The following is an 11,333-nucleotide window of genomic DNA, read 5'->3' as shown; positions in this document are numbered from 1 at the left end:
GGTCACACTCTGAAGTGGCTCCTTCTGATGAGGGAACAGCTCCATGTTGGCTGTCATATAAGAAGGTATATTTGTGATTCTAGAAATGACTATACTTCAGTTAGCTAAGATGTAACACAGTCGCTATAATGGTTTTCCTTTACTCATGACTTTAATAAAACACACTGAACACTTGACTTTTTAATAGCTTTCTTTAAAGGGTTTATGAGTTTTATGTCACAGTTTATTAACTTGGTTAAGAAGGAATAGAAATGTTTATGGAAAACAGAATGTCTTGTGACGATTTTTAGTCACTAAAAAAGAAGCATCTAACGCCCTGGTGATAGGCAAGGAGACACCTTGTTGGTGATGTCGATCTTGTATCAGTCAGGACCAGAGCAGATAGCAGCCGTTGTTCATCCTAGCTTAATGCTTGGCTTGGTGGCCAAAACTGTCTTATGCCTAGGACTAATAAAAATCAAATCAAATCAAGTCAAGTCAAATAAAATCAAATCAAATCCAAGCACCACAGCTTGGGAGGAGTAAGACAGACCTGAAGGCAGTGAGAGGCAGGGCCAGTTCACTTGCTCTCATGACTCCTGGGCCACCCAGAGAGCTGTCTTTGCCAATGACCAGCTGCAGCCCTCAGGAGTACAGGCCCTTCACCTAATCTGGGCAGCACAATAGAACTGACTGGTGGAAGGTCACAGGTAAGCCACCCCAGAGGGTGTGGTGGACCTGGCCTGCCATTTGTCTGGCATGAAGTGGAGTGGATGCTGGGATGATCCCCTTCCCTACACCTCTTGCCTCCTGCAATAGCCAGAAAGGTTGGCCCTGGGGTTATGGGAGCTGCCCTGGCCCCTTGCTGCCTGCAGCACTTGGGAGAGTGGGACCTGCCCCTTGACTGAGTAGCATAGTGGAGCTGGCTTTGGGTGTGTGGGTACCAACTGAGGACATGAGAGCAAGAGAGCTGATCCTTTGGGTGGCCTAGCTGGAGCAAGGTTTGAGAATTCTCCCTGGGGGTGCTGATAAGGGACAGCTTGTGGCCTGACGAGATTGGCTACCACACAGGTCTAGATCCAGGGTTTTAAATTGACCCACCCTCAAATCTATATCATATATGAACTGTTGGGATGGGGGAAGGGGCCAGTTCTGCTCCTCTGCTCCAAAGCTGCAGGATCTACATGTCACAGGGCAAAAACAGGATAATCTGGGGAGGTCTGGTGATGATCCCATCAATACTCATGGTGTCCCAGGAGCCAGAGACTCATTTCGATGAACATTTGCAAGTGACGATGTGTGGACAGAGGGATACACTGTGGGACACTCTGTGACATAGGACAGCTTCCACAATGCCATGGTTTTTATACCTTGTTTTTGTTGTTGTCTGTGTTTTATTTAGGGGTGAAAGGCAAATATGAGGGGAGGGGCAGATTGTGGGACTGGGTTGGAGGATAAGATTCATAAAGAATCAATAAAAAGTTTTAAAAAATAAGCATTTATATTTAAACATGGTATATGAACTTCTAATACCATTGTGTGGTGCACATATAGTCTATATTAATTTTAGACTGCCTAGATAAATATGATTTATTTATTATGAACTACCTCAAAAGCTGTTCTTATATATTTACAGGGTTTATATACCCATTAATATATTTAATATTACATATATATGTTGTTATATATATGTGTGTTTACATATATACACAACACACATATGTGTGTGTATGTATTAATAATAACTAAAAATAAAGAAGTCATGGATTTAAGAGGGAGCAAAGGGAAGGGGGTGTGGAAGGGGCTGGAGGGAAAAAAAGGAAGAGAGAAAATAATGTAATTAACTTTTACTTTTAAAATAAATTTTAATAAAATATAAAATTAAATAAAAAGAAAGAATATGTATGTGAATATAATTATATTTATATAACTATTTCCACGAATAATACATCTTTATAATGAAATAAAAAGTATATTAAGGAGAGAAAATTATCATTATTAGAAATATAGATATAAACATCATTATTTAAGATTATATGATTTTCACATATAGAATATATAAAATTTTTCATACAGAGGTTTTTAAAGTTATAAGGGCATATAACAGAATGTAAAATATACTTTATATTAACACTGCATGGTGCCACACTCCTATAAGTCCACTTACTTGATAGGCTGTGGAAGAAAAATGGCAAGCTCCTAGTTGGCTCGGACAAAACAACCACATGACGTCTTAAAATTTATAAACACTTATACTTTTCTCTGGTCCCTAATTATTCTGTTCATACTTTTAGAAAGTATTCATCATCCACACGTGTTTCTTCTTTTGACAATTGTTCATTCAAATGTGTTGCCAAAGTTTTTATTGTGTTGTATGTTTTCCTGACGTTTGTCTCTTGAGCTCATTGTGTATTCTGTTTACGAATCCTCTGCAGATATAAAGCTGCCATTTTTTTCTTCCATTCTTTAAACTGTTTCTTCTCTGGATGGAGTGTTTCCTTCACTACAGAAGCCTTTTCACTTTATGTAGCCCCATTCATCAGTTTCTGGTCTTATTGCTTGAGAAACTAGAGTGTGTTTAAAGGTTTTTAACTATATGTGTACGTTGTATCATACCCAGTACTTTCTCATTGTGGTCTAAGAGCCATTTTTGAACTGTTGATGTGTGGGGAGAGAGACAGGGTTACAACTCATTCTTTTTTTTATTGGACTTTTTTATTTATATTGCAAATGTTTTCCCCTTTCCCAGTTTCCTGTCCATAACCAACCCCCATTTCCTCCCCCTCCCTCTTCTTGTATGAGGAGTTTTCCTTCTATTATCCTTTGTAGGACTGAATTTGTGGAAAGATATTGTGTAAACTTGTGTTTGTCATGGAATATCAATTTTAATTGAGAGTTTTGCTGGATATAGTGGCCTGGGCTGGCATTTGTGTTCTCGTTCGGTCTGTATGACATCTGTCCAGGATCTTCTGGCTTTCATAGTCTCTGGTGAGAAGTCTGGTGTAATTATTATAGGTCTGCCTTTATATGTCACTTGACACTTTCCCTTACTGCTTTTAATATTCTTTCTTTGTTTTGTGCATTTGGTGTTTTGACTACTATATGACAGGAGGAATTTCTTTTTTTGGTCCAATCTATTTGGAGTTCTTTATGCTCCTTGTATGTTTATGGGTATCTCTTTCTTTAGTTTAGGGAAAATTTCTTCTATAATTTTGTTAGAGATGTTTACCGGACCTTTAACTTGGGGAATCTTCCCTCTCTTCTATACCTATTATCCTTAGGTTTGATCTTCTCATTGTGTCCTGGATTTCCTGGATGTTTTGGGTTAGGAGCTTTTTGCGATTTACATTTTCTTTGTTGTGTCGATGTTTTCTATGGTATCTTCTCCCCATGAGATTCTCTCTTCCATCTACTGTATTCCGTTGGTGATGCTTGTGTCTATGATTTCTGATCTCTTTCCTAGATTTTCTATCTTCAGGGTTGTCTCCCTTTGTAATTTTTTTATTGTTTCTATTTCCATTTTTAGATCCTAGATGCTTTTGTTCAATTCCTTCACCTGTTTGTTTGTATTTTCCTGTAGTTTTTTAAGGGATTTTTTTTGTTTCCTCTTTAAGGGCTTCAACTTGTTTACCTATGTTGTCCTGTATTTCTTTAAGGGAGTTATTTATGTCCTTCTTAAAGTCCTCTATCATCATCATCAAGAGATGTGATTTTAAATCCAAATCTTGCTTTTCCAGTGTGTTGGTGTGGAGGGAGAACTGGGCTCTGATGATGCCAGGTAGTCTTGGCTTCTGTTACTTAGGTTCCTGCCATCTGGTTGTCTCTGGTGTTAGCTGGTTTTGCTGTCTCTGACAGTGGCTTGACCCTCGTGTAAGCCTATGTGTCATTACTCCTAGAAACCCAGCTTTCTCCCAGTAGGATGTGGGTACAGAGAGCTGTGGGACCCGGTGAGCTCGAGGCACAGGCAGAAACTAGAAGGGTCGTGTCTCCGACAGCTCCTGGGTTCTTGTGTCCTGAGGGCTCCAGGTGGGTCTCTCGGAGCAGAAGCGGTGGTCTTACCTCTGCTCTCAGGTATGTCAGCACGCCTGGCGATTGGCTTTCAGCTCTAGGCACAGGCAGAGACCAGAAAGGTTCTGCCCCTGACTGCTCCTAGGTTCCTGTCTCCAGAGGGCTCTAGGGCTCTAGGTGGGTTCCTCTTGGGCCAGGAATGTGAGCAGAAATGGTGATGGGTACAGAGAGCTGTGGGTGAAGGCAGAAACTGGAAGGCTCAAATGAGTGTGTGTGTTCATGTATGCATGTACAGCCTTGTCCTAGGGCCCGTGCATAGAAGTCAGAAGTCCACTTGCAAGATTCAGTTCTCTGCTTCAGCATGGGGATGTCAGGTTTTCTGCATTGGTAACAAATACCTTTCCCACTGAGTCATGCTGCCAGGCTCTGTCTTTTTTGTCAAGGCTTTAGAGTTTTCACTGGAGACGTCTGTTATCTACTCAGTGTGGTTTATTCTGTGGTAGTTTATAACTGGATGTTTCCCAATTTCTTTCTAATTGTGATGGCCATTAATATAGGCAGAGGCTGCTGTTTTTTTTACATGTTAATTATGTATGTTGCCATGTGGTTGAAGCTGTTGATCAGTTCTAGTTTTCTGGTAGATTATTTAGGTCTCATTTATAGCAACATATTTTATGAAAAATGGATTTTTCTTTTCCTATCTGTATTAATTCTTACTCCCATTGCATTTCTTTAATCAAGTCTTTGAACATTGTATTAAATAGTGATGTAAATAATCAACAGCTCTGTGCTGTTATTGATTTTCATGGTCTTGCTTCACGTTGTTCTCCACCTAGTCTAAAAGCTCAGAGTACCCATGATGTAACTTACAGGTTATATGAAGCTCAAGAAGAAAGAAGACCAAAGTATGGACACTTCAGTCCTACTTAGAAGGGGAAACAAAATAATCGCAGGAGGTAGGAGGAGGGAGAGACCTGGGAGGAAGAGAGGAGAGGGAGGGAAAGGGGAGCAGAATCAAGTGTGGGAGGAAAGGAGGGAGAAGTACTGAGGGTAAGGAAATTGGACAGAAATATGTAGCAGTGGGGGATTGGGCTCTTTGGTAGCGACTAGCAAGTCCCACATGCCAGGGAAGCAAGAGGTTCCCAGGACCCAACGGGGATGTCATTAGCTGAAATACCCAACAAAGAGGAGATCGAACCTGTAGAGACCATATTCAGAAAATAGGCATGGCCCCCCAGTTGGGGGATGGGGTCAAGCACTCATCTCAAAAATTATAACCCAGAATTGCTCCTGGCTAAAGGAAATGCAGGGACAGAGAGTAGAGTAGAGACGGAAAGGCCATTCAGAGACCTCCCTACCTAGGGATCCATCCCATTTACAGACACCAAACCCAGATGCTATTGCTGATGCCAAGAAGCACTCGCTAACAGGAGCCTGGTATAAGCTGACCCCTGAGATGCTCTGCCAGTGCCTGACCAATACAGATGCAAATGCTTGCTTCGAAGCATCAGACTGAGCATGGAGACACCAATAGAAGGGTTAGGAGTAGGACTGAAGGAGCTGAAGAGGATTGCAATCCCATAGGAAGAGCAACAATATCAACCAACCAGACCACCACTCCACCCCCGAGCTCCCAAGGACTAAACCACCAACCATAGTATACAGGGAGGGACCCATGGCTCCTGTTGCTTATGTAGCAGAGGATGGCCTTATCAGCCATTAATGGGAGGTGAGGCCCTTGGTCCTGTGAAAGGTCGATGCCCTAGCATAGGAGGATGCAAGGGCCATGAGGTGAATTAGGAGTGTGTGGGTGGGTGGGTGGGGGAGTACCCTCATGGAGGTAGGGTGAGGGGGATGGCATGGGAGGTTTGCAGAGGGGAACTTGGGAAAGGGAACAACATTTAAAATGTAAGTAAACAAAACAGCCAATAAATTTAACAAACCAAACCAAAACAAATATGGGCTTACCATATATAGCCTCTACTATGCTAAAGCATATTCCCTTCAATTCTGTTCTCTGTAGAACTTTTATCATAAAAGGATGTTAGTTTTTTGCCAAATATCATTTCTGAGATGTTAAGTCATTTTTGCCTCAAAGTTAATTTGCATGACTTAATACATTTATTAATTTGTATATGTTGAACCATCTCCGTTCATCTGATATACAGCCAACATGATAATGCTGAGTGATCTTTCTGACGTGTGTCTGTATTCAGTTTGAAAGATTTTGTGAGGAATTTCACATCTAATTACATCAGGAATAATGATATAAAATTATCTCCCTCTTTTTTATCTATTTATTTAATCTATTTATTTATTTTTTTCCAATTGGGTATTTCTTATTTACATTTCAAATGTTATTCCCTTTCCCGGTTTCCTGTCCATCAGCCCCCTAGTCCCTCCCTCTCCCCTTCTATAACAGTGTTCCCCTCCCCATCCTCCCCCTTTCCCACCCCCCAACAGTCCCCATATACTGGGGGACCAAACTTGGCAAGACCAAGGGCTTCTTCTTCCACTGGTGACCCAACAAGGCTATTCCCTGCTACATATGCATTTGGAACCCAGGGTCAGTCCATGTATAGTCTTTGGGTAGTGGTTTAGTCCCTGGAAGCTCTGGTTGGTTGGCATTGTTGTTGTTATGGGGTTGCAAGCCCCTTCAGCTCTTTCAGTCCTTTCTCTGATTTCTCCAACTGGGGTCCCATTCTCAGTTCAGTGGTTTGCTGCTAGCATTTCCTTCTGTATTTGGCATGTTCTGGCTGTGTCTCTCAGGAGAGATCTATATCAGACTTCCTGACAACATGCACTTCTTAGCTTCATTTATTTTATCTAGTTTTGGTGGCTATATATGTATGGGCCACATGTTATCATTTTATTTTGTACCTTTATCTTGTTTTTCTATTAAGTTATTACTGTCTTTTTAAAAGGAGTTTGGAAATTTTCCTTTTTCTATTTTTGGGAATGGTTTGAGAAACACTGGTTATAGCTCTCCTTTAGATGTCTTGTATACTTCTGCTGTCGAGTAATATGGACCAGATTTTTTTATTCTGGATAATATTGATCACTGCTTCAATATTTTGAATATAGGTCAGTTTCAATTATTGTCTATATCTTAGTTAAACGTGTATGGGTGGGATGCATTCTCAACAATAAAAGAACTTCTGGGGAAATCATCATCCCTGACCTCAAGTTGTATTACAGAGCAGTCGTGATAAAAACTGTATTTTATTGGTACAGAGACAGGCAGATAGATCATGGAATAGAATTGGAGATCCAGAAATGAACCCACACATCTCTGGTCACTTGATCTTTCACAAAGGAGCTAAAACCATCCAATAGAAAAAAAGGCAGCATTTTCAACAAATAGTGTTGGTTCAACTGGTGGTCAGCATGTAGAAGAATGCAAATTGATCCATTCCTATCTCCTTGTACAAAGCTCAAGTACAAATGGATCAAGGACCTCCACATAAAACCAGATACACTCAAACTAAGAGAAGAGACAGTGGGGAAGAACCTTGAACACATAGGCACAGGGGAAATTTCTCTGAACAGAACACCAGTGGCTTATGCTCTAAGATCAACAATAGACAAAACGGACCTCATAAAATTGCAAAGCTTCTGTAAAGCAAAGGACACTGTCAATGGGACAAAATGACAACCAACATATTGGGAAAAAGATCTTTACCAATCCTACATCCAATAGAGGCCTAGTAACTAATATATACAAAGAACTCAAGAAGTTTGACTCTAGAGAATCAAATATCTCTATTAAAAAATAGAGGACAGGACTAAACAAAGAATTCTCAACAGAGGAAATTTGATCAGCGGAGAAACACCAATCAAAGTGGCTAAGATCAAAAACTCAGGCGAGGTGAGGATGTGGAGATGCAGGCTGGTAGGATTGCAGGCTGGTACAACTACTCTGGAAATCAGTCTGGCAGTTCCTCAGAAAATTGGACATAGTACTACCTGAGGACTCAGCTGTGTAACTAATGGGCATATACCCAAAAGATGCTCCAACATATAACAAGGACACGTGCTCCACTGTGTTCATAGCAGCCTTATTTATAATTGTCAGAAGTTGGAAACAACCCAGATGTCCTTCAATGGAGGAATGAATACAGAAAATATGGTACATCTACACAATGGAGTTATTAAATAACCACATTTTTCAAAAGGGGATATAGAGATAGACAATTCTTCAAAGATGAAATTCAAATGGCTGAGAGTTACTTCCAAATGTTCAACCTTCTAGGCCACAGGGATATGAGATTTTTATTTTACCGAAGTTATATTTGCTAAGCTTAGGAAAACATTTGACAGCAGATGCTTGTGGGGATGCTGGAAAATGGCAAATACTTATTCATTGCTGAGCGAGTACACACTGAATAAATACCATGGCAATCAGTGTGGTAGTTCCTCAAAATGGAGAATAGATCTACCATAAGATGCAGATGTTATACCTTCTTGGGCATTGATCCAAAGATCTCTGTAGCTTAGTACATAGAACCTTGCTAGTCTTTGTACATTGTTCTTCTATTTATAATACACAGAAATTGGATACTTTCTAGATGTCTGTCAACTGACGAATGGATAACTGAGAACATTGCTCAATTATATGATGGATTATTATTCAACTGTTAAGAAAAATGTAATAAGGAAGTTTGCAGGCAATTGGATGGAGGTAGAAACAATAATCCTGAGTGAGATATCCTAGATTTAGAAAGACAAACATGCAATTACATGCTTTCTTTTATATATGTAGATGTTAGTTTGTAAGTTTTAGATATGTGTGTTTCAATGTAAATAACCACAGAGTTTAAGTAGTTGGCAAGTGCCAAGGAGAGGGAAGGGCATCTTCCAAGAAAGGGAACTAGAGTTTAGTGTTACAGAGAGATAAAGAGAAAACTGGTATGGAAGATCAAGTGGGAGGGCTTTGGGAAGGAATGGTGAAGGTGGGAATATACAAAGGGTTATCTCATGCTAAAAGTATTTTTAGAAACTACATGGAAACCTACTACTGCAGGTATTTCCTAAAATATATAAATACATGAAAGGAATTTAAATTGAGTCACCAAATAATAGGGGAGATAATAAATGCCCTAACAAGACCCCGAATTATACCAAGAAAACCCCCTGGTACTAGGAACAAGTTACATCTTGCTGAGTCATTAGCTGAAAGGGCTACTATAGATTCCTCAAACATTACATGGATTACCTTCCTCAACCTGGTTGTAGGTTTCTTTTAGGAAAATACTACTTATGCAAGTCATGAACATGGAGAATAAGAGCTGCCTCCTAACTAAAAGCTTCACCTCTACTGACTTGACTAATGTACACAGTATTGGAGGGTACTTCATATACTACCAAGGGAGAAACGTAAACATCAATACCACACACACCTCTGAACCCTGGCATCTAGCACAGCAAATAGTAAGCACCCAGCAAGATATACTGGCTCAGTAGCGGCACAAATAATACAGAGTAATGAACCCCTTTGATTAGATTTAACACCCACACCATGACATAGAACCCATTCCTGACACTACAAAACTGGGTTAGGATGTGAGACAAGATATGACATGGGTCAAAGCTACTGCTGTTCTTCTAATAAGGAACATGGCAATAAAGTGACTTACAATGACACGCCGCTACACCTATACTTTTCAGTACATCACTACACACGATCAGAGAAGATTCTTCTTTTAGTAAAGGCTAATTAATACAGACACAACTGGACAATGTGCAAATAGTGAGAAACTTTGAGATACCCTAGCCTGGAAAGGGATATTCTTATCAAACCCTTTCACTGAAGGTTCAGGGGTATGTGCAGACTAGGAGGTTGAAGTAGTTTAAGATCCAGATGTGCTAGATGACTTAAAGGAAGCTATGTCTTCCGTAAACAATGGGATAATGCACACGTGAACTCAGAGACTGAGAGCATGCACAAAATCTAAATCCAGCCAGAAAATATCCAGCATGGAGAAGGGGAAACAGGCACAAAGTTCCATCCCAACCAAGAAGCTTTCTGTATGTTATGCAGGCTGGGAGAGAGAAAATCCATTTTCTACAATAGATTCTACAATAGAGTGACTCTGAGTATATCATCTATTCTCTAGGGCCACCCCTATGCTAAGGAGTGGTTGGTCAACAAAAACCAACTCCATGTCTTTTATTTGTGTTCTTGCTCTCCTTGTTTTGTTCTGTTGGATTTTCATTTTGCTTGTTTTGATTTTTCTTTGTTATAACACACACACACACACACACACACACACACACAGAGTTAGAGAGAGAGAGAAAGAGACAGAAAGAGAAAATGAAATTGGTTGAGGAGGTAGGTTGGGGAATCTCAGAGTTGTCTGGACAGGAGAAATATGATCAAAGTGCATTGTATAAACATTTTAAAAATCTAATAAATATAACAATGAAAGTTTAAATGTATAAATGCGGTTTAATAAATTGTCTACATTGCTTTTCCTATTTGATGCACAGAAAGAAAACCTGTGTTTTCTAGCTCGTGATTTGGATCTGATTAACACTAGCTGCATTTCTGGAAATTTTCCCAGTACTCATTTCAACGCAGAGGCTATCATCTTATTATATGGATAAAAGTCACATATATATTTGTTGGAAATAAATTTTCACTCAGAAAACACTCATTTGAATTAATTCCGTTTGCGAGTCAGTTCTGTGCTATTAATATTTGTCATTTTTCTTGTTCCCATTCCACCTTTCAGTTCTCCTTCTTTACCCCGTACCTTCTCCTAGTTGTTCTGTTCTCCTTCTCTTCCTTCCTATAATTCTTTTTGGATTGATTATTTTCTGTCTATATTTTACCTAACTTACTATTTAAGAATTTTCCCATTTCTGTTTTTAAATCTCTTTTCTAGTGAACAGGTTGTGTTTGGATTGTGTTTCTAGTTGTACACATGCATGTGTGTTTAATGTTTCTATGTTTATTTTATTTCATTCTTAAAATTTTTATTATGGTTATTTTCTTATTGTGTGTTGTGTGGAGTTCAGAGGACACTATGTGGGAGTCATCTTTTTCTCCTCACCATATATGTCCCAGGGATCAAAGTCATTATCAGGCTCGGGACAGTGTGTTTACCCACTGAGCCATCTCACTAGGTCCAGTGTGTTTATTATAAGTTTCAGAAATTGATTTGTCTAATCTGTGTTATTAGAATTTTTATATTGTTATATTTTCATCTTCTTGTGGTGGAGAGGAATAATATTAATAATTACGAAGACATTAGGGCCACTATTACTTTTATCTTTAACCTTTCAAAAACAACTTGTGTAAATTTATGTCTTACAAGTTATTAAATTTGTTACTCAGCCGTTCA

General features: G+C 39.4%; 1 non-coding gene across 1 annotated transcript; it reads left to right on the top strand.

Annotated features, from left to right (window-relative positions):
- Positions 1-311: 311 nt before the first annotated feature.
- Positions 312-454, top strand: LOC116902556. The gene has a single exon (XR_004388155.1). It is a non-coding gene; the product is annotated as a small nucleolar RNA SNORA48 (small nucleolar RNA).
- Positions 455-11,333: the final 10,879 nt, after the last annotated feature.

The sequence above is a fragment of the Rattus rattus genome, chromosome 5 (genome assembly GCF_011064425.1).
Source record: "Rattus rattus isolate New Zealand chromosome 5, Rrattus_CSIRO_v1, whole genome shotgun sequence".
Classification (NCBI taxonomy): domain Eukaryota; kingdom Metazoa; phylum Chordata; class Mammalia; order Rodentia; family Muridae; genus Rattus; species Rattus rattus.
This window is presented reverse-complemented; position numbering and strand designations above follow the sequence as displayed.